The 22,820-nt window shown below is 38.3% G+C and overlaps 1 pseudogene; it reads left to right on the top strand.

The window, feature by feature from the left end:
• The first annotated feature begins 20,206 nt into the window (after window positions 1-20,206).
• LOC100928808 lies at window positions 20,207-22,434 on the top strand (annotated as a pseudogene).
• The last annotated feature ends 386 nt before the right edge of the window (window positions 22,435-22,820 follow it).

Here is a 22,820-nt window from a genome sequence, read left to right as displayed (position 1 = left end):
TAGGAACTTTTATTATCGTCCTTTTTTTACAGATGAGGCAAACAAGTTAAATAACTTGACCAGGATCACAAAGCTATTAAGTGCCTGAGGCAAGATTTGAACTAAGACTACTTAATACCAGATACAAGGTTATCAATTGTACTACCTGGCTACCTCTTTTCTCAGATGAAAAGTTCTGAGAGTTTTGGATTCTCTATTCTGATGCAACAGAAAGAGCTCTAAGTCAAGAATCAAAGATCCTGGGTTCAAATCTCATTTCTGATCTGACTACATTCATTGTGTCATCCTGGACAAATCACTTAATTCTGCTTTCCTCAGTTATTCATGTGAAATGGCAAACCACTCCAGTATCCTTGCTGAGAAAACTCCAAAAATGAGTCACAAAGACTTGGTCATGACTCAACAACAGCCCTATAAGGGCATAAAGTTGTAATGTATAATTCAATGTATAAGTTACAGAAGTTCAAAGTTGGAAGGGACCTCAGCAAGTGAGCCAAATGCACATCTCTCTCTTCAGAAAAACAACAACCACCAAAAAAACCCAACACTCTGGAACTGTTGTACCACAGTTTCCCTGAATTATTCTGCCTCAGTCCCCTTGGTTGCAACCCCCCTTCCCCTGACCATTAGAACTAATATAACTTATTGCCAGCTACTCTAGGGTCATAAACTGTAAATATTTAACCTCAGATAAGGGGGAGATCTTCTATTTCAGACATCCTGGCTCCTGGCCTTCCCAACTTATCAGAATGCCCAATGCTCTCTGTCTTCTTTGTTTACCTTTATCACTAAGTTCTATAAAGAATTTCTGGAATCTCACATTCGATCTGATCCAGTCAATTAATTAAACTCTCCAATAAACAAAATATTAAAAACTCTTTAATCTCTATCTTGCCTCAGTTTCTCCAGCATTACAGAACAAATTACAAATGGACATCCACTCTTTGTTTAAAAATTTCCAAAGGCGATCCCACCACTACTGGGTTAGTAAATGGAAATCTTCTCTTATTATCTCACATAGGAGCCCTCCACAAAAGTCCTACTCTGATGGTACATAACAGTGTAGAGGTAAAACTGAGCTCTTGCCAATAGAGCAAAAGTTTTTGCAAGATCCTCTCAAGTTTTGTTTTTTTTTAGTGTAGTCAGGATGATAGACCCTATAGCTTAGTGAAGAACATGATGACATCACCTATAAACTTATTATTAGGTGATGATTTCTTTAGGGTAACACAACCCTATAAAAATAACTTTAAATTACAGTTCCTGGAAGAACTTATTAATATCTCACACCATATGTCCTATCTGTAAAGGAAATACAAGTAATAGAAATGCTTCCTGTGCAAATATTGCAAATGTTCTCTAAATAGAAAATTATGTGGCAAGAAGGGCTAATTTTTCTGCCCAAATTTAATTCCTAAAAGAATAACCCATTATGACACTTAGCTTTTGTTTTATGAAGATCAGGAATAATTTAAATACAAAACAATATTAAATAGTTTAAATTTGTTTTTCCTTTGAAGGTCTCCGAGTCAAACAGCTTTTAGAAAAGAGAAAATCTTATTCAGTCAACCACATTAATTAAACAAAAACAAAAACAACATTAAACAGATAAAAAACAAAATTCCTCTTACACCTCAATGAAAGATCCCAAGTAGTCCCCAACCTCCTTTCAAGTTTTTGACTACAGTCTCTAATTCTGTCTTGATAATATTGTGTGTGTAGCCAAAAGTAGAGTAACATATAATATTATTTTAAAGGCATTTTCTAAAACTATATCATTCCCCCTGAGAATGATTGCCATGTCTGTTATACATAAAATTGTCAGTATGCCTCTGTCATGCAAATCAGGCATATAAGCATTCAATTACCCAATTTACATGCACAAAATGCAGGTTTTCAGAATGGATGCAGTAACAGAATCACATACAACTTGATAAAGCTTGGAAGAATCATTCCAGGTAGAATTGTCTTCATGATTACTGACAGTCTTGGGTATGGGTGGTTCCACACCAAACTGACACATCTCTTTTCTTTGCTTTTTTTTTCACTTTGCATAATTTTTCTTTTTAAATTAACTTAAAAACCTATATTTATCAGCTAAATACTTAGCTTAGGAAAGAAGGGAGGGAGGGAAGGAAGGAGGAAGAAAGGAAGGAAGGAAGAGAGGGAGGAAAGGAGGAAGGAAGGAAAGGAGGGAGGGAGGAAGGGAAGGAGGGATGTAGGGAGAGAGGAAGGAAGGGAGGAAGGGAGCTTCCCATTAACAATCAATCCAAGTATTTGCTAAAGGTGTGAAGTAAAAATAATAGCTACAAAACATTTCTCTCATAAAACAGCAGAGTACTCTTTTATAAATCTGCCCAGTGCCCATGGTGGATAGGGAATAGAATGGTAGTGAGGAACATAAATATAACAATCATGTGACAAAGAAAACTTACACTTCAGGGTAGTTCAGGGTCTAGAGATTTCACATGGAATTTTCACACAACTCACTTTGGATACAGCATTTTTCCTGGCCCAGTTGTTCAGCAGGTTTTCCAAGTCTATTCTTCATAATCTCTTCTCTAAAGCAAGGAGTCATACTCTTCAAAGATACTTCCTCTATCAGGTGATTCATTACTTCTGTGTCCTGATCAATCTGATGAATATTTTTTTTTCCTGACTAGATGGAGTGGCTGAGTAGCTTTCCTTCAAAGTTACATTATTGATTTGGGTTAGGAGAGAGAGAAAAATCCTTTTATATACACACACACACACACACACACACACACACACACACACACACACACATTGGTCTCCTCTACCAGCAGCTCTTGCACTCTTTCACTCTAAAACTGCTAAAATTCATCCAGAGCTGAGTTATATCAAGGTCCCACACATACACTAAACAAATAAAAATTTTAATTAAAAAAATCAAAGCCTCCAGAGTTGTGGTTTATTTGTTTCTCAGCCAACGGCCTTGTTCCTTTCCTGATTCAATCAGAAAAGCATTAGTACCTTATAAAGGAAAAGAAGTAAAGCCATTTTTAGAGTTAGCCTAATAATTTACAAACATGGGAAGGCAGGGCCAAGGCTGCAGAATAAAGGCAGAGACTTGCCCAAACTCTCCTCCAAACTCCTCCAAACATCTTTGAATAAGGATTTTAAGCAAATTTTAGAGCACCAGAACCCACAAAAAGATAGAGTGGGACAATTTTTCAGCTGAAGACAACTTAGAAGGTCAGCAGGAAAGGTCTGTTGCACCAGGAGGGATAGGAGCACAGTCATGGGACAAATTGTTCCAGCACAGCCCCATTCCCAGCAAACCAGGAGTGGTCTTAGGGCCTGTAAATCAGTCCTGGCAGCAGAGGTTTCCAGATCCCTCAGCCCACAGTCACCAAGGATGATCTGGAAGGTTGTCAGGAAAGGTTTGCATCACTAGGGTATGAGCAAACCAGAAGCCACTGAGTCCACAGCAGCAGCAGTTCTTCCAGAAGTCTCAGCCCACAGGAAAGGGAAGCAAACAGCTGGTCCGAGGAAGATTACAGGGTTTTGTCTGGTGGCACTGAAACAGGACTCTATGTTGCTTTGCCCTTACTCAGATCCATGTTGCAGTAATGGATCCCTCAAAACAGATGCAGGCTTAAAAAAAAAGTTATTCCCCAATTGATAAATGATTAAAAGATATGATCTATACCTAAAGGGCGCTAAAATTAGACATACCTGTTGACCTACAATTCCACTACTAGGCATGTATCGCAAAAGAGATTTCTTAAAAAAAGGAAAAGGGCCTATATGTACAAAAATACTTACAGCAGTCTTTTCTCAGAGCAAAGAATTGGAAATTGAGGGAATGGCCATCAATAGGGGAATAGCTGAATAAACTGTACAGGACTATGATGGAGTACTATTGTTCTCTAAGAAATGATGAACAGGATGCTCTCAGAAAAACCTAGGAAGTCCTCTAGGAGCTCATGCAAAGTGAAATGCACTGTGCACAAAGTAATAGTAATGTTTGGGATGATCAGCTGTGAATGACTTTGCTGTTCTCAGAAATACAATGACCCATGACTACTCTGAAGGACTTACCAAGAAAAAAATGCTATATATACCCAGAGAAAGAACTGATTGTGTCTGTATACAGATTGACCCCATACTTTTTTTAAACTTTATTTTTCTTCATTATTTATTGGGGGGGAGGGGAATCTGTGTTTTCTTTTGCAACACGACTTTTATGGAAATATTTTACTTAAGTTTACACGTGCCTTTTCAAAGAAGGGCACGGAGTAGAGAGGGAGGAAGAGAATCTAGAATTCAAAATTTTAAAAACAAATGTTAAAAATTGTTTGACATCGGGCAGCTAGGTGGTGCAGTGGATAGAGCACCAGCCCTGAAGTCAGGAGACCTGAGTTCAAATTTGACCTCAGACACAACACTTCCTAGCTGTGTAACTCCGGGCAAGTCACAACCCAATTGCCATAGCAAAAATAATAATAATAATAAATTTTAAAATAAATTTTTAAAATTATTTGACATGTAACTTGGAAAAATAAAATATTAAAAATAACTTGCAAATACCTTATGATTATGAATGCTTTCTATGATTAGAACATAAGAGTTCAAGTTCGTTTATTATAAAACTTACTTCTGCAGAGATAAGCTCAAAATTAAGAAGGCAATATTTATGGCGTGATGAGCAGGCCAATGGACTAGGAATTAAGAGACCCTGGTTTTTACTCTTGATTTTCTACTATATGGCCCCATACTATATGACCCCAAATGGGATCACAAAGAATTGAACATGACTGAAAGCAACAGAATGATAAACCTTTGTGGGAGGAAGATCTGCATCCATCCATTTTCTCCTTCTTCTTCCACCATTGATACTAAGAGAAATGTATTTGAAAGAAAGATATTCTTCATTCTTTAGTCGCTATGTATCTTTTATCTCATATATATTATTGGTATTATTAAAATATTGTGAGTAATGTTATATGTGCATATATATTTATAAACTTGTAATTAGTTAAAAAGCCTCAAAGATGTATGATTTTTCAGCTATCCCCTGCTCCACTGATGTTAATAAGATTTCTAAAACCACAAGAGGGGTGCTTATTACAGTCTCCCTATTCCCTTGCTATTGGCAAGGGTTCTAAATCATCTCACTTAAATTATTAATGGGCACACCAGCCAAGCAAAACTCTTTTCGATGTAATTCCTTATCCTCACATCTCTACCTCTTCCCCTTCATGTTCTCTTTCAATAATTTTGCATAGAAGGCACTCAGGCATAGATTCAAAATATTAATGGTGTCAAGGTCCCTTCCAACTTTTAGTTTGTGATTCTGTAGTCTGTGGTTTTGGAAGGGAGGGAGGGAGGAAGGAAGGAAGGAAGGAAGGAAGGAAGGAAGGAAGGAAGGAAGGAAGGAAGGAAGGAAGGAAGGAAGGAAGGAAGAAAGGAAAGAAGGAAGGAGGAGAAAAACAAGGGGAAAGGAAATGGAAAAGAAAAAAAAAGGAGAGAAAAAGAAAGATGGATACATAGATAGGGAGAACCAAAGAAGAAATAAAAGAACACAGCAATCTAGAGTGATAGCAAAGGTAGCAGGCAAATATTCATCTTTAGCTGAATTTTGCTATCTCCTGCTTTCATTTCTCCAAGTTCACAGATATAAGTTCTACACTAAGAGCAGTCTAAGTAAGAGCTATTATGCCATCAGTAGGAACCCACTGTGCCTTATCCACTATTAGGCATTCATTAAAAATTTCTTGTTTTATAGAATGAATTTAAAGCTTAAAATATTTTCTGGCCACATTTTACATATGAAAGAACTTAAGACTGGGGAAAGACAATAACCTTGTCTGCTAGGCTTAGTTTTTCTTTCCTTTTTAGTTAACTTGGCTTTTTTTTTCCTAGCATCAAATTAAATCCTGACTTCTACAGGAAAAGTCTTTTCCATCCCCAAGCCTTCCCACTGAGGTTGCCTGACATTTGCATTCTATATATCTTGCACGCATTTTCATGCTGTTTCTCTCTTTAGAATGTGAACTCCAAGAGGGCAAGAACTATAATGTTTGCCTTCCTTTGGCTCCCTAGTACTTTGAATGTCTGGCAAAAAGTAAGCCCTAAATAAAGTTTTGTTGACTGACTGACTTTTGATTGGTGACTGCATCTTTTCCCCTTTCTATTTATCTATAAAAGTTTTGGAATTGAGAAACCCGGGAACTTCAAACCCAGAGGTCTCTTGGCAATTCCTCTAACTACTCAGAAAAAGTTAACACATAAGTGGGGGCTCATAAACTGGTATCCAGTATATGATGACCCATAAAGTTCCTTGAAGCTGAAGATAACCTTATCTGGAGACACAAAGTATAAATTTTGGGGTGGTCCCATAAGATATAATTGTTTTGTTTTTAATTTAAATAATCACTAGAAGAAAGTATATTTGCTTTTAGGGTATTTCCAGATTTCACTCACTTACCCACACATATTTCAGGTAGGAACCATGCTAATTAGTCTGAACTTTAAAAACAAAATTCTCCAGTGGCAAAACTAAGGAAAAGGCAAGGTACAGTTGAGTGAAGAAAAAAAAAAATAGTCTTTTTTAGAATTCTTGGGGGTTGAGAATTTCCTTAAGAAATCATGACTGGGAGATGACCTTGCCAGGAAATAAGAAACCATGATCGATGTCAAAAATATGCAATGACTTACACTTAAAAAATCGTGCTGTAGAAATTCTGTGTGACTAAGTTCATTATTCTCATGTTAATTTTTAGAGTGCCTCCTTTCTTTTCTAACAAACCATGTTCTGTTTTTCCGATTGTAAATCAAACTTCTAAGTGCTAATAAAGCAAGTAGCAAAAAGGTAAATGGCCTCTAGATTCATCTTAAGCACTGCCACATGTAATATGATTTTAAAGCTATATTCTCCGATTACATCAGCCCCTTGAGGCTGATTGTCAATGTCTTTTATACGAGGGGGAAAAACCCCTCACGGTAACTGTCACATAACTTATGCCAAATCTGTTTTCCTTGCTTTTGAAAAAAAAAAATCTTTGTTCTTCAGATTTTTTGCAAAATGAAAGGTATCATGGTGACAATTCACATGACCTCTGTTTAACCACAGAAGAAAAACTTTCTTAGGCTGCTCTCCCAGCTAATAGTCTTCTCCCTGGTCCCAGACTATCTAAACCCTCCCTACTAGGCAGGAGTCCAGAAGCCAACAAGCATAATAGATAGCTTTGACCTTGAAATCCAGAAAACTAGGGTTCAAATTCTGCTGAGATTTCATATATAAAAGTAGCAAAAGTTCAAGACCTTCATTGCTAACTATACAGCCTAAGTAGCAAGTCACTTGTGCCTCTCTCCCTCCTCCCTCCCTCCCTCCCTCTCTCTCTCTCTCTCTCTCTCTCTCTCTCTCTCTCTCTCTCTCCCCTTTCTCTGTCTCTCTCTGTCTCTCTGTCTCTCTCTCTTTGTCTCCCTATTTCTCGTCTCTTTTTCATCTTCTGTCTCTCTCTTTCTCTCTCTCTTCTCCCCCTTTCTCGTCTCTCCTGTCCTCTGTCTCTCTCTCTGTCTCCTTTTCTCTGTCTCTTTCTTCTCTCTCTCTCTTTCTCACTTTCTCTCTTCTCTTTCTTCTCTCTCTCTCTTCTCTCTCTCTCTCTCTCTCTCTCTCTCTCTCTTTCTCTCTCTCTCTCCCTCTCTCTTTCCCTCCTCTCTCTGTCTATATGTGTCTGTGTCTGTGTCTCTCTTTCTATGACTCTGTCTCTGTGTCTCTCTCATTTCTCTCCCTTTCTCCCTTTTCTTTTTCCCCTTTCTCTGTCTTTGCCTTTCTTTCTCTATCTTTCTGTGTCTGTCTCTCTGTCTGTCTGTCTCTCGCTCTCTCTCTCTCCCACTCTCTCTCTCACTGTCTGTCTCTCTCCTTTCTTTCTGCCCTTATGTCTTTTTCTTCCTGTTTCTTTTCTCTCCATCTTCCTCAGTCTGTCCCCTCTGTCCTTCACTTTTTCTGCCTCTCTGTCTCTATCTTTCTTTGTCTCTGTCTGTATCTCTGCATCAATCTATCTCTGTCTCTCCTTCTTGGTCTCTCTAGTCTATCTGTCTCTCTCTGTGTCTCTGTCTCTCTTTCTGTGTCCATCTCTGTCTCTGTCTCTGTATGTGTCTGTGTCTCTATCTCTGTCTCTCTCTCCTTTTCTCTCTGTCTCTCTTTGTGTGTCTCTCTGTCTCTCTCCTTTTCTGTCTCTCTTCTCTCCTTTTTCTCTCTCCCTCTCTTCCTTTTTCTCTTTTCCTCTCCCTTCCTCTCTCTGTCTTTGTCTTTCTCCCTCTTTCTATTTCTTTTCTTTCTCTCTCCTTCTTTCTCTTTCTGTCTCTGTTTCTTTGTCTCTGGCTCTGCTCTCTCTCTCTGTTGGTCACTTTAGCTCTGTGACTTTCTTTGTCTCTCTCTTTCTCTGTGTGTCTCTGTCTCTCTGTCTCTGCGTCTCTGTCTCTGTCTCTCTCTGTCTCTCTCTCTCTCTCTCTGTCTCTCTCTCTCTCTCTCTCTCTCTCTCTCTTTCTGTTTCTCTGTCTGTGTGTGTGTCTCTCAGTCTCACTTTCTCTTACTCAGTTTTCTCATCTGCAAAAGATAACTATTAATATTTTCTACATCTCATAGTTATTGGAAGGATCCAATGAGATAATGTAATGTAAGGAATGCACCTTGGAAACCTTAGATAAAACCCTGCATAAATGTCAGCTGCTATTTTTATCTCATTGTTTCATCCCAGCTGTCATATGACAAATGGGTAAACTGACCAGAACAACAATTTCTTTTTGGTCAGCCTTAAAGCCACCTTCCCTGAGCTAATTCACCTTCCCTGGGCTACATCTTAAAAGTCCCTGGGGATGGTGGTTATATGTGAACTGTGACAGTGCCCCAACTGAGATCTGCATCATTTGGAATTTATTACAACTTGCTTTTCTTCCTATAAGTCATAATCCTACCAAGGGGACGGCTGCTGTCATCTTCATTTTGAAATTTGGAAGCTGATCTGTATAAAGGTCACACTGAGTGTTCATAAAAGCTATACTCAAGAAATCATAGCCCCTGAGCCATGACCTGGGGTGCAGAAAATGGAAAAGATGTGAAAAACCTTGAAAATCAATTACAGAAAGCTAACTGAGAGCAACCCGGGTCATCTGAAAACCAAACCCTGCTATAAATCATCTTACTAAATATGTAGGTTGAGTGGATTTGCCTCTGCCAATAAGTGATACATCATCCTTAATATTTATTCCTTGGGTGATGAAAAGTACTGGAAGAGAGACAACTGAAGCAGGAAGGGATGGAAGAAATTAGAGCCCCTTCCACAATATTCCCTATTCCCAGCCAATTTTTCTTTTCTATTTTATAGGATTCAGTGATCCTGAACAAATCCCTTTTTTGCCTCAGTTTCCAGATCTATAATATGAGCTAGAGAAGAAAATGGCAAGCCTTTCCAGTATTTTTGCCAAAAAAAACACTTAAATGGGATCATGAGGAGTTGGACACGACCTCGACAACTAAACAACATGTTTTATGTCAGCTGAACTGAGTGCCTGGTCTCTCTCGGTTCAAATCTAGCTTCAGATTTTTCCTGTGTGGCTCTAAGCAACTTAACCTTCGGTTTGCCTCAGTTTTCTCATTTGTAAAATGATCTAAAAAAGGTAATGACAAACCACTCTGGTATCTTTGACAAGAAAGTCCCAAATGGGAGTCACAGAGCATTGGACTGAACAACAGGAAACAGATTCACAACTAGAAGGGACCTTGGATACAATCTAGGCAAGCTAACCCATTTTACAAATGGAGTAAAGAGACCACCCCAAATAGACCAAGTTAACACATCTAGTAACGGGAGAGATTGGAGTCCAGATCCTCTGTCTCCAAATCTAGGGGGTATTCCACTCAAGCACATTGACTTTATGGCATGCCAGTTGAAAAAACACTATTTTTTTCTCTATACTCCTGTTATATGATATAGTGGGGAGGATCCCTCGATTTAGAATAGAAAAGCTGGACTCCATTCCTGACTCTACTGTTTTATCTTATTGATCCTTGATCTCCAGAACTGCCTCACGGTCTACTCCCCAGAGTCCGCCTTTGGGGAAGGGAGGCAGCAATAGAATGGCAGAGAGGGGGAAGGGATCTCTCCCCCGGCCAGGGCTGAGAATAGCATCAGCTCACAAGCACCTGACAGTGGTAGACATATCAGCCTGAAATAAGGCTTCAAGATCCCTGTTCCTGAACCCAGACTCCTAGTTAGCAGCACTGTGCTCTTGTAATTTTGCCTTCTAGCCACAGAAGGGAGAGTCTCTGGACAGGACAGCACCAACTTTGGGACTGACTTGTAGTAGCCCCAAGTTTGAAAGTTCTGGATTCCAAACTAGGGAAAGTCTCTAGGGAAAGAAAAAGGATTCTTGAAGCACCATGATCCTTGGAGAAATTAGATATAACTAGGGGTATACTGGTACATGATTAACCACCAGGCTCTCTAAAATATATATAATTATATATTTAATGTGAATATTTTATATATATATTTGTACATAAATTATATTCATATATATAGTTTGTGTATTTATACATAAATTACATGTATTTATTTTATATATAAATATATAGACTATATAGTTTATATATTTATATGTAAATTATATTTATGTAAATATAACCTATGCATTTATGTATAAATTACATATACTTATATATAAATATATAGAGTATTTTCATATAAGTACAATTCATACATTTATATATAAATCATGTTAAATAGTGCATGTTCATGTATATATTTTGTTTATATAGTTTATACATTTATATAAATATTGCTTATACATTTATACATAAATTTCATCTATATGTAGTTTGTACATGTATATGTGAATTTCATTTATATATAGTTTATACATTTATATAAAAATTATTTTAAATATACTTTATACATTTATATAAATTTTACTTATATAGGTATATTTTAAACATTGATATAAATTTTATTTATATAAACACAGTTTATTCATGTGCATATGAATTTTATTTATATATGGTTTACATGTTTATATATTATGCATAAATTATTAATATATATAATTATATGTTTGTGTTATGTATACGCATAGAGAGGGTACTTAAATTTAAGCTGTACCCTTAGCATTTTCTCCATTTCTTTCTAAAGCCCAGGCCAACAATAAAACAAAAAATCAACTCTTGATTTGTAGTGATAGCCCATCTCTGAGGTGTAAACTCTCACACTGAAAATTTAACAACCAACTCTCTCCTAGGCTCTGGCACATCCCTGGTACAACTCAGATTTTCAACCCAGCCTGGGTCATTTTTCATGGGGCTCTCTTAATTGGTGGAGAAAAAGCTCTCCAAGTAATAGCATCCCTCAAACAGACACACCATGCTAAGCCAGTATTCTCACCAGCAATTAGCAGAGCCTCATGAAAAGTGTTCCAGAGCTGGCAGAAATCTCAGGTTACAAAGGGAAAAGTCCTCCTGGTCCTGGTGTGCAGCTCATCACTTAGAGAGCAAAGCGAGCAAGTTAAACAGACAGTACAGTTCCAATAAGAATGGCCTGCTTATTTAGCAACTCTCAAAACATGTCTCTGTTTGGGGGCAAGGATACAGTCTAAACTTCAGGGTGAGACTTTGCAGGATTCTGAAGGAAATAAGCATAAAACCCTAAATTTAGATCCTTTTCAAGGGGAAGCTAAGGGTTTATTTGCATGCTTATACTTCCATATTTCTTCAAGACTCCAGTGACCTTTTATTATCTTATTCATTTCTCTCATAGATAAAATAAAGTTCATCCTATACCCAAAGCCCTAATACACATGGAGTGTCTGTGAAGGAATTGGGAACTGTTATCCACGTTTTAGAAAGCTTCAACAGGATCATAGCCAAGATATATTTTAGAGAGTTTTCTAGAGAACTTAATGGGCATTTCTTAGGCATTGTGAGTGCAGACCTATAAAGGGCCCTGGGCCTATTTTTTTAAATTAGAATTGATTATTGAGACCAACTTTCCTGTATGTAGGAAAAAGTTCTGAGATCCAGATGCATGGACTTCTAAGAAACTGCATTTAGCAAGGAAAATCTTAGCAATTTCAAAGAGAAGTAGTAGCAGTGGCAGATATACTATGGATGGGGAAAAAAAGAGAGAAGTTCCAGCATTATGCATTTTGAAGTTATAGACTGAACAATGCAGGTTTGGTTCCAAAGACTATAATTTCCACTTAGGAAAAGAAAACTTCTAAATGGACTGAAGCTTGATGAACTATAGCTACTTTCAAAGACCTAAAAAAGGTAGTGAAGTGACTCCTACCATCACTCCCACAACACCATCATTCTCTAAATCAGTGGTTCTCAAACTTTTGTTTTCGTATCTTTATCCTATTAAAAATTATTGAGGCTCTCTCCAAAGTGTTTTTGTTTATCTGGGGTATATTTATAGACATTTACTATATTGGAAATAAAAACTATTTTTGAATTTATAGACTCTCTAAAAGGGTTTCAGAGATCCCCAGGATTCTCTAGACCATACTTTGAGAACCACTGCTTCTGATTACAGGTGACAGAGATTTGCTTCTTAATTTCTCTTCTCTTAATTCATTATTGTTTTAATTGTAAAACTGTGACAAGTCATAACTTTTTTGTGATCTATGTTTATCATGAGAATAGGGGTTCTAGAACAGAAGAAATCAACAAAAGGTTTGGGGTTAGTCCAGAAGAAAAGACAGTAGTCAAATCCCTCTCCCTAAATTGGTTAGATTTATGTGTCAGTTTGCTTTTAATCCTAGCTGGGAGGTTCTTAGCTATGAGAATCTTATTTCTTTGGCTATTAGTCATTCTGTAAGTTTTTTAAAAGGAGAATTTAAGCTACCTCTGGGGTTTATCCTATGCCCCTCTAGCTAAAAATCTTAAAGTGATGAGGGGAAGATAAGTATGTTTGAACCATTGCTTTCACCCCAAGTAATGAGAGAAATAACTGAGAATTATCTCCACTCTGTGAGAAGAGAAAGATATTGCCCCAAAGAAGAGTAGCTGTACCTCAAATTCCAAAGGTAGGGCTCATCAGGAGTGAGTTTTCCCTTTTGCTTTTGCTTTACACCTTAAATTTCCAAACCTGGCCAGACAGTACCACCAAGAGTGGTCTAGCACCTAGCTCTTGAATATAGCACTACCCTTGAATATAACTGATGCTTAATAAATGCTTATTGGATGACCAATAAATTTACCTATAGAATAAATATAACAACCTTTGTATTACTGATCTCACAAGGTCCTCAATGTATATCTGGACCCTTATAAGTGCAAATAATTATGTCTCAGAAGTGGTATATTCATATCTGCAGATTTGAAGCTATGGTAATGTAAAACACTGCAATTGATGCTAACCCGTTGGAAATATTTAATGTAAATTCAAATAATTAAATCTCTGCAAGGTATTGTGACTCAGAATAATGAACCTGATTGTAATATCAAATGAAAGTCCATATCTACATCATAAAGTGGACTGTTTTTACTCCTAAATAGAGAGAATCAACTTTGCATAGAGATTGGAAATTGAATTTAGAGTTATAAAATCATGGTTTTAGAACAAGAAAGAACCTCATAGGTTATCTCTCACTTTATTGGTGAGCAATCTGATGTCCTTGGCACATGAAGTAACTTGACTATGGACACACAGATACTAATTAGAGAGAGTGATAAGCTAATATATCCATAACATTTTGTTACATTCTGAGTGGGATGCAGAAATGATCTAAAAATTACTTCCTTTAGAGATTCTGAAAATCAATGAGATGAATTTGGATTCAAAGAACCTCTGTTCAAATCAGAATTTGATTCTGTCATTCACACTTGTAGGATCTTGGACAAATCATTTAACCTAAGTCTTAGCCCTTCATGTCTTAAGAATCAGGTAGGTTTCCATTTCTATAGAATGACGGTGATTATGCTTTAAAATAAACACCAAAAAACTAACCAGCATGAATGCAACGTTCCTTCCTACTCACCCAGCAAAAACTCTTCCCAATGCTAAAGAAGAGAGCAAATGGTAATTTGCAAAAGCAGATGAGAAGTGAAGGCAGGGGGTTGGACTCTCTCCTCTACTGGAAGTCTCTAAAACCATATGATGATATGGTTAAGCAGACTGCTCCTTGCAGTATGACATATATAAAAGGACACAGAAGTGGTTATTTCTCACTTGGAAAGCAAATTAATATTTAGCATCCTTACACAAATTGGATCTGCCATCAGCTACTCTTGTTTATTCCAGACACTCATTTATTCCATGAGAGTGTAGTTCATTTGCTCACACATTGGAAAAGATGGGCAGCTTCCCTCAGCAAATGTTATTGTAAAAGAGGGTTAAATAGGTGCCATTGGAGAGCCATAGACCCCAGAGCAGAGTTGAACCTTCAGAAAGGATTTATTAATCATGAGATCATCTAGAAAAAATATCAACAGCCTTCTTGAACCCAGCTGTTCTCAACTTTTTATATGTCATGAACTACTTCTTGCAGTCTAGGGGGCCTATGGGATCTTCCTTCAGAAATATATATATATATATATATATATATATAATATTATATACATGTTATATATAATCTATAATATATGTAATACATTATAACTAATATTATAAACAATAAACTAAAAAAATATCTAGGTTTACAAAAGATGCTCATTATATTGAAATGCAATCAGAATTTTTTTTTAGTTCATAGATACCAGGTTAAGAATACCAGTCAATTTAACCCAAATGTTCCTTAATAACACAGCTCTTTTTTTCTTATCTGTTGGTTAGGTTTTCTTTTTTGATTGCTTGTGATTTTTAATTTTTTCCCCACAGTCCCAAGCCCCATGACTTTGCCAGCATAAGAGAGTTTATTGCCTTTCTGAGTGCAATCCCACACACACAAAGATGCTTTGGCATCCACTTCAGCAGTTTATTTGAAAACAAGTTTTTCAGATTAAAAAGATGTTGGAAGGAATTATTGAATTCAGCAAAGCATTCTTTCGACCAATGGGAATGAAGCAGCTCAGTTTGGGCAATCGGACTTTACAGAGAAGAGGAAAGAATGTCAGCCCATCAACCTGACTCTTCTTGATTTGTTAACAAGGCAAGAAGGATTGCTGTGTTTTGCAGCATCTCAGAGTGCACACACACACACACACACGTTGTTGTTCAGCCATGTCCAACTCTTCATGACCCCATATAGAGCTTCTTGACAAAGAGTCTAGGATGTTTTGTCAATACCTTCCCCAGCTCATTTTACAAATGAAGCAGACAAGATTAAATGAGTTGGCCAAGATCACACAACTAATAAGCTTTTGAGACTAGATATGAGCTCAGGAAGAGGAGTCTTCCTAGTTCCAAGCACTCTATCCACTGTACCACCTAGCTGCTATATATATATATATATATATATATATATATATATATGCATTCATATACACATATGTGTTTACGTATACATATACACATATATACAGTGTCAAATAATTTCTCTATCTAAACATACATGTGTGCATGAAAATTCAAGTGCATTGTGTATCTGTATGTACAGTCATGTTATGTATATGTGCAGAAATGTGTGTATAATCGCCATATTCTCTTGCACATACCCCCCCTTCAATAAAGACAATGTGATGTGGACGGGCTGTGCATCTGTGAAGAGCTCACACTATCTTAGAGCTCCTCCTGAGAGCTTAGGAAAAAGTCCAAGGTCTAGAATTGATAACTGCACAGATGGTCCCAGCTGCAATCTACCAGTCTGGGTCACAGTAGATATAAGAAAACTGATCTTTAACTGAAGAAATCATAGAGCTAGAGGTGGCTAACTTCTTTACTTTTTACAGATGGGGAAACTGAGGCTGAGGTAGTTAAGTCCTCAAGCTCACATTGGAACTAGATGATCAGACCCAGGATATGAAGCTAAGTCTGCTAACACTGAAGTCTAACAACTCTTTTGTCTGAGCTACACAGCAGAAGTTTTTACTTTAGGCAACTGTTTGGTATTGTAATCTACAATGTACTCACAATATCAAAGGGTTACCTATAAAGGGCTATAGGGATGATCTACACCTGAAATCTTTACAAAACCCCTGAAGTCCCTAGTTGCCTTTCTTATTCTACTATATGGTTAACTGGCCAAGAATTGCACTATATTCCAATGAGTTATCAGTTGTTTGGGGAAAGAATAGCAGCAGACTCTCTAGTTTGAAAGAAGACTTTTTTAATAAAAATTGTTACTTTTGCTGTAGCAAGAAAAAAGTATATTTTCCTGTTTATTACTCATTTTAATGAATACACAAGATTTTCCTGTTAAATAAATTCTAAAAGTGACAACTCCTAATCATACAACACATGTGCCTAAAAACTGGGCTAACTTTACTTTGGTACAGCTAGGTAAACTTTAGTAAACCCTAATGGTGTTCCTTACTCAGAATTCCAGAACATAAATTGACAAGATCAATCCATTTTGATAAATCAGCTATATCTGATCTCTATGCCAGCTTGCAGCTGCTAAGCTTCTCTATAACACAATGATTTAGAAATGAGTGTATTCCAATTCTGGCTCTCACTATTTTTTATTGGACTAATGAATTGCTTTGGGAAGTCTGTTCGGAAGACTTTTGATCAATTATAGCATAAAAAATGTTTAAAATGAGATACATCATAATTAGAACTAACAAATTGGTTGTGATGTTTGATGAATTCATTCCTCAGAGATTTATGGGGGAGAGATATTTTCCATTTTTCAAGTTATTGATTTTCATGTTTTACAAAATGATGTATTAGCCAACACCATCTCATAATTTCCAGTTTTCAAAAGCTTAATGAAGAAAAAGAAAATGTCTTTTTGATGCTTTCAGAAATCCCTTATGTAAGGGTAGGAGGAGAAAACATATGGTCTTCAAGCAATACTACTGAGAACATTCACCTAGATCAAAATGATGAAATGCATTTCAGCTGTCACCACTCTGTTATTATAGCTCATTCATGGTGGATTATTTTGCCAACAAGAATCCTCACCAGATCAAAATGATTGGAATCTGGCCCAAGACAGCTGTGACCTGGATTTAAAAAAGGATTGTTTTCAGTTTCCTGGATACCAAGAAACAGGATATGCCATTGATGGCCTGTTAGTGAGATTGTCCTGGGCTTCTGTTCTTCTGTACTGTTTATCTGAGCATGACACTCTCTTTAAAGTTGATAGGATAGTCTTGTTTGTACCAGTTTTATGGGAGATTCAAATTTACCTTATAGGCCTATAACTGAAAAGTAAGAGACCTGTTTTAGATACAGAGAGATACAGTCATTAACAAGGGAAAGTATCAACACAATTAAAGACAGTTTTAAGGACCTTGGAAAAAACTTAAAGATTAAATCAACACAATCTTTTCCCTTTTTAATATTCTCACAGTTCAAGAGCCAAAAAGAGATTGAAAGATTATAATAGACTGGAAATTACCAATTGGTAATTTGGTATACAATATGGCACAATGATAAAGTATTGGGCCTAAAGTCTGGAAGACTCATCTTTTGAAGTTCAAATATGGCCTCAGTCACTCACCAATTTTGTGACCCTGGGTAAGTAACTTAACCCCCTTTGCCTCAGTTTCCTCATCTGTAAAATGAGCTGGAGAAGGGAAGGGCCATCCATTCCATCATCTCTGCCAAGAAAATCCCAAATTTTTTTTCTCTTTTGAGGGGAGGGAGAATCATGTTTTCACATAACTTGTGGAAATGTTTTGCATAATTTCAAATGTACCTTCTCAATGGGGAGGGAAGGAATAGAGAGAATTTGGAATTCAAAAATTTTAAAAATAAATTTTAAGGATTGTTTTATATCTAATTGGGGGAAATAAAATATTAAATAGAGAAAATAAGAATTCTAAAAAAAAAATGGGGTCATGGAGAATAGGACATGGCTGATCGACACCTATAGTGTATAAATTTGAATCTAGCCCCTGATAGCTTTTGTAATGAAATAGTATTAGTCACAAATGGAGGTTTAACAATTTCAGGAAAATATAGTCACTCATTAACCAAAGTTCTTCCTAACTAACCCATCACAAGAAATGATCATACCAAGAAGTTAAGATGACAGGTTCATAAATTTAGAACTGGAAAGAATCTCAAAAACTCTGTGGTTCCACCTACTCTCTTATGACTCCCAAACCAAAACCCCCTCCCTGGCCATCATTTCTTTTCATATATAATCTCCCCCATTAGAGGGTAACTTCTTGAGTTCAAGGACTCTCAAATTGTACATGTATCCCAAACTTAGTGTACAGTAGGCACTTAATGCTTTCACATTCATTCTTTTAATATAATAATTTTTACCATTGAAAAATCTGAGACACTTAACTAATAAAGTTAAGTGATTTACCCAATGTTTCTGGGAGAAAGAGGAAGCAATAAATCCCCTCCTGATGTCCTTTATTGCACTAGAAGTCCAACAAAGAAATTGCATTAAAAGAAAAAAAATATCCAGCTACTTCTCCACTCATCAGACCAAGGAGAGGGCAACTCAACTGAATAGCCTGCCTTTCATCTAGGAAGCAGTTTTAGTTACTAGAGATCAGTAAGAGAAATGCCATGTTCTCTTAGGATATACAAGTTTACCTATCTTCCTTCAAGTTTCAACTGAAGTCTCACCTTCTACATGAAGCTTTTCCCAGTCCTCCTTAACCTTAGTGCCTCCCATTTGAGATCATTTCCAATTTATCCTGTATAAATCAAGTTGTACATAGTTGCTCACATAGTATCTTCCTTATTTGACTATAAACTCCTTGAATGGAGAAATTGTGTAAAATAAGCATAACATTGTTTATGGCAACAACAATATTGTATGCTAATCAACTGTGAATGACTTAGCTATTCTCAGCAATACAATGATCCAAGACCAGTCTAAAAGATTTATTATGAAAAATGCTATCCAGCTCAAGATAAAAACACTGTATGAATCTGACTGCAGATCAAAATGTACTATTTTCATTTTATTTTTCTTGGGTGGTTTTTTGCCTGTGTTTTCTATCACAACATGACTAATATGGAAATGTTTTACATGACTACACGTGCAGAACCTATGTCAAATTGCTTGCCTTCCCAATTAAAAGGGGGAAGGGGAAGGAAGGGAATAAAGGAAAGAATTTGGAACTCAATTTTTAAAAGATAAATGTTAAAAAATTGTTTTACAAATAACTGGGAGAAAATAAAATATTCAATTTAAAAAAGAAAGCAGAAACCATTTGTTGTTAGTTGTTGGAAAAGTGGGTAATACAGGAAAAGAAACTTAGTCTAATGACCTCCTCAGCCCTCCCTCACTTAAATTCAATTCACTTATATGTCATGGCATCACCTCCCTGATCTCTTGGTCCTTTTCCAAAAGGAAGGACAAACAACAACGTTACAAGCCCAGGGTTAGGCTACTACAGCTCTATTCTTTCCTTATCCCTAGAATCTTTTTTTGAATCTTTTCACTGGATCTGATCCTCTCAGTGTCTTGTCTGTTTTTCCAATCAAAAAGTACTTACTATGTGTTGAGCATTCTGCTTGGCTACAAAGGAAACCTTCCTGCTCATTCCAGCTACTCAGTGCACACCTAGCCCTTGCCTACCTAAGTTGGGCAAAGGTCCTAGAGAGGAGCAAACACATCTTCTAAGGAGTCCATAGAGAGGATCTGCTGCACCCTGACTCCCAACACTCACTATCAATCATAGTTGGATGAATAAAAATGTTCCCTCCCCTACCAAAAAAAAAGGGAGGGAAAGAAGGAGGGAGGGAGACAGAGAGAGAAAGAGGGAGGAAGGAAGGAAAGGGAAGGAGGAAGGAAAGAAGGAAAGGAGGAAGGAAGGAAATAAGGAAGGAAGGAAAGGAGGAAGGAAATAAGGAAGGAAGGAAAGAAGGAGGAAGGAAGGAAAGAAGGAGGAAGGAAGGAAAGGAGGAAAGAAGGAAAGGAGGAAGGAAATAAGGAAGGAAGGAAGGAAAGGAGGAAGGAAATAAGCAAGGAAGGAAAGGAGGAAAGAAGGAAGGAAAGGAGGGAAAAGAGAGAGGGAGGAGGGAGGGAAAGAAAGAAGAGAAGAAGGGGAAAAGAAGAAAGGAAGAAAAGGAGAAGGAAAGAAGGAGAGATTAGAGATAAAAAAAAAAAAAAAACCAAGCAAGCTCACCTTCTCCCTAACTGGTCCAAATGCTTCCTCACTCCGCCCTCTCTGGATTCAATGGCCCCCATTCGGTTTTGGAACGTTCCGAGGTTCGGATTCGGGGCGTCGGCAGTCTGGTTAGTTCCCACAAGCTCACGATCTAGTCCCATCTCCCGAGGCCGACCAAGGCTCCTTCCCCAGTCTCCTTCCCCAACAGGAAGCTGCACCTTCAGAGCAAACATGCCTACCCAATCCCTGACCCCGAATCAGAAGAAAGAGCTCTGTGAGATTGTTAAACGCATGATCGCTCCGGGCAAGGGGATTATGGTTTTAGATGAGTCCCTCTGTACCATGAACAAGAGGCTCGCTAGTCTGGGCGTGGAGAACTCGGAAGACAACAGGCGCCTCTACCGCCAGCTGTTTGTGACCGCTGATGACGAAATACGCAACTACATCGGAGGGATCATACTTTCCCATGAGACATTCTATCAAAAGTGTGATGACGGCCGGTCCTTCCCAGAAGTCATCAAGGCCAAGGATGCTGTCGTGGGCATCAAGGTGGACAGGGGCGTGGTACCCCTGCCGGGGACCAATAACGAAACCACCACCCAAGGGCTGGATGGCCTGGCCGAGCGCTGCGCCCAGTACAAGAAAGATGGAGCCGATTTCGCCAAGTGGCGTTGCGTGCTGAGAATCGGGGAGAACACGCCCTCCCCTCTTGCCATCTGGGAAAACGCCAACGTGCTGGGTCGCTATGCCAGCGTTTGCCAGCAGAACGGCCTGGTGCCCCTGATCGTGCCGGACATCCTCTCTGAGGGAAGCCATGACCTGAACCACTCTCAGTTTATCGCGGAGAAGGTCCTGGCTGCCGTATACAAGTCTCTGAACGACCACCACATTTACCTTGAAGGGACCGTGCTTCAGCTCAACATGGTAACGGCAGGGCACGATTGCACCCAGAAGTACCCCCCGGATGAGTCCGCGGCGGCGACTATCACAGCTCTGCGCAACACGGTGCCGCCCGCCGTGCCCGGCGTGGCCTTCATGTCGGGGGGTCAGTCCGAGGAGGATTCCACTCTGCTCCTCAACGCCATCAACAAATGCTGCCTGCCCAAGTCGTGGATCCTGACCTTTTCCTATGGCCGACCTCTGCAGGCATCTGCCGCCAAAGTCTGGGCAGGGCGCGAGTGCAGCACCAAGATGGCCCAACAGGAGTACATCAAAAGGGCCAAAGCCGTGGGCCAGGCCAGCGAAGGCAAGTACTGCGCTCCCAGTCCGAGGGGAGCCACCCACGGCAGTGAGTCTCTCTTCATCTCCGTCTACATCTCTAACAACCCCAATATCGCTCCTTAAATCAGAGCCGTCCAGTGAGCGGACCCCCCAGTAAGGGAAGACAATCCAACATATCACCACCACGAGCAGAGACTAGGATCCATATCTTTGTGTTGACCTCTCCAATTACTCTTTCTAACCTGCGCCTTGTCCCGCAGCTCTGCATGAACCCAGTGACTTCTTCGCAATCCACCTTCACCACTAAATAACTATTTAACACCAACAAGAAAAATAAAAATAAAAGCAGAGCAGGCGATAAGTTGCTGACTTGCACTATTGATCATTTCATCCTTCAGAAGGTGAATAAGAATTCTGGACCTGAACTGGCTGAAGTGGAAATAATAGGAACCTTGGGAATTTGAGGATGAGCCATTTTTGAATTTCTGATAGATAGGGGGGAGGACGTTAGATAGAGTCTGTTTTGTATCTTAGTAAAGTAGATTTCAAAGAGTTCAAAAACAGGATAGCTATAATCCTATGACTTGACTGTGAGAGATGATTTATTTGGACCCCTACTCTATTCCAATCAATATCAATCAATTTGACAGAATTATTTCAAGGTTCTGTATATAAGGTCCCAGAGCTGTGAGCTGCAGATTGTAAGTTAATTTGCTTAATTATAGGAAATTAATTAAAGGCCCTCCACCTTTGTTTTTCCTTGTCATGGTGACCACCAAGCCCAGTTCGGCTGAGATGACAACTACATGGAAAATCCCCCCAAAATGTCTTTGTACCTCCAGACTAATCACTTGTTCAATAGGAGAAGGTAACCATCTTACGATGACTTATGTCACTATAATAGCTTGGACCATGTCCTCCCGCCTAACCTAAAGAGAAGCCTGTCTTATCTTATGTGGAAATATTTCTCGCTTCACCCAACTTGTGACCCCTGCTGACCCAATAAAACCAATTGTTTATGGGTAGGCCAAGCTAATATAATAAAAATGACAATTCTACCTAAATTAATTTACATATTCAGTGCCATAGCAATCAAATTGACAAAATTTTACTTATTTTATCTTATGCATCGCATGTCAATCAATGGAACTATTATTCATTTGGTATAGCTGTTTTTGAATGACTTGCCATCTAGCCCTAAAAAAAACAATCTTGGAAGGAGGAGTTATTTCAGTTTGTGAGGAAGATCTGAAGTCCACTTCATTAGAGGGGACCATGGACCCTTTAATAAAGTGTCATTGACTCAGAGATCTGCCTTAGCCTCTTTTATTGTAGGTGGGATCATTTTAATCCATTACCACAGACCTGAGCCTTTAAATGGGAAAGGGCTTTTGAGTTAGCAAGCAATGTAATTCTGAGGGTGCAGTCACAGTTGATTCCAGAGAGA

This window comes from Sarcophilus harrisii, chromosome 3, assembly GCF_902635505.1.
Source record: "Sarcophilus harrisii chromosome 3, mSarHar1.11, whole genome shotgun sequence".
NCBI classification, from domain to species: Eukaryota; Metazoa; Chordata; class Mammalia; order Dasyuromorphia; family Dasyuridae; genus Sarcophilus; species Sarcophilus harrisii.
The sequence above is the reverse complement of the archived record's forward strand: the minus strand, read 5'-3'. Positions and strand labels throughout refer to the sequence as shown.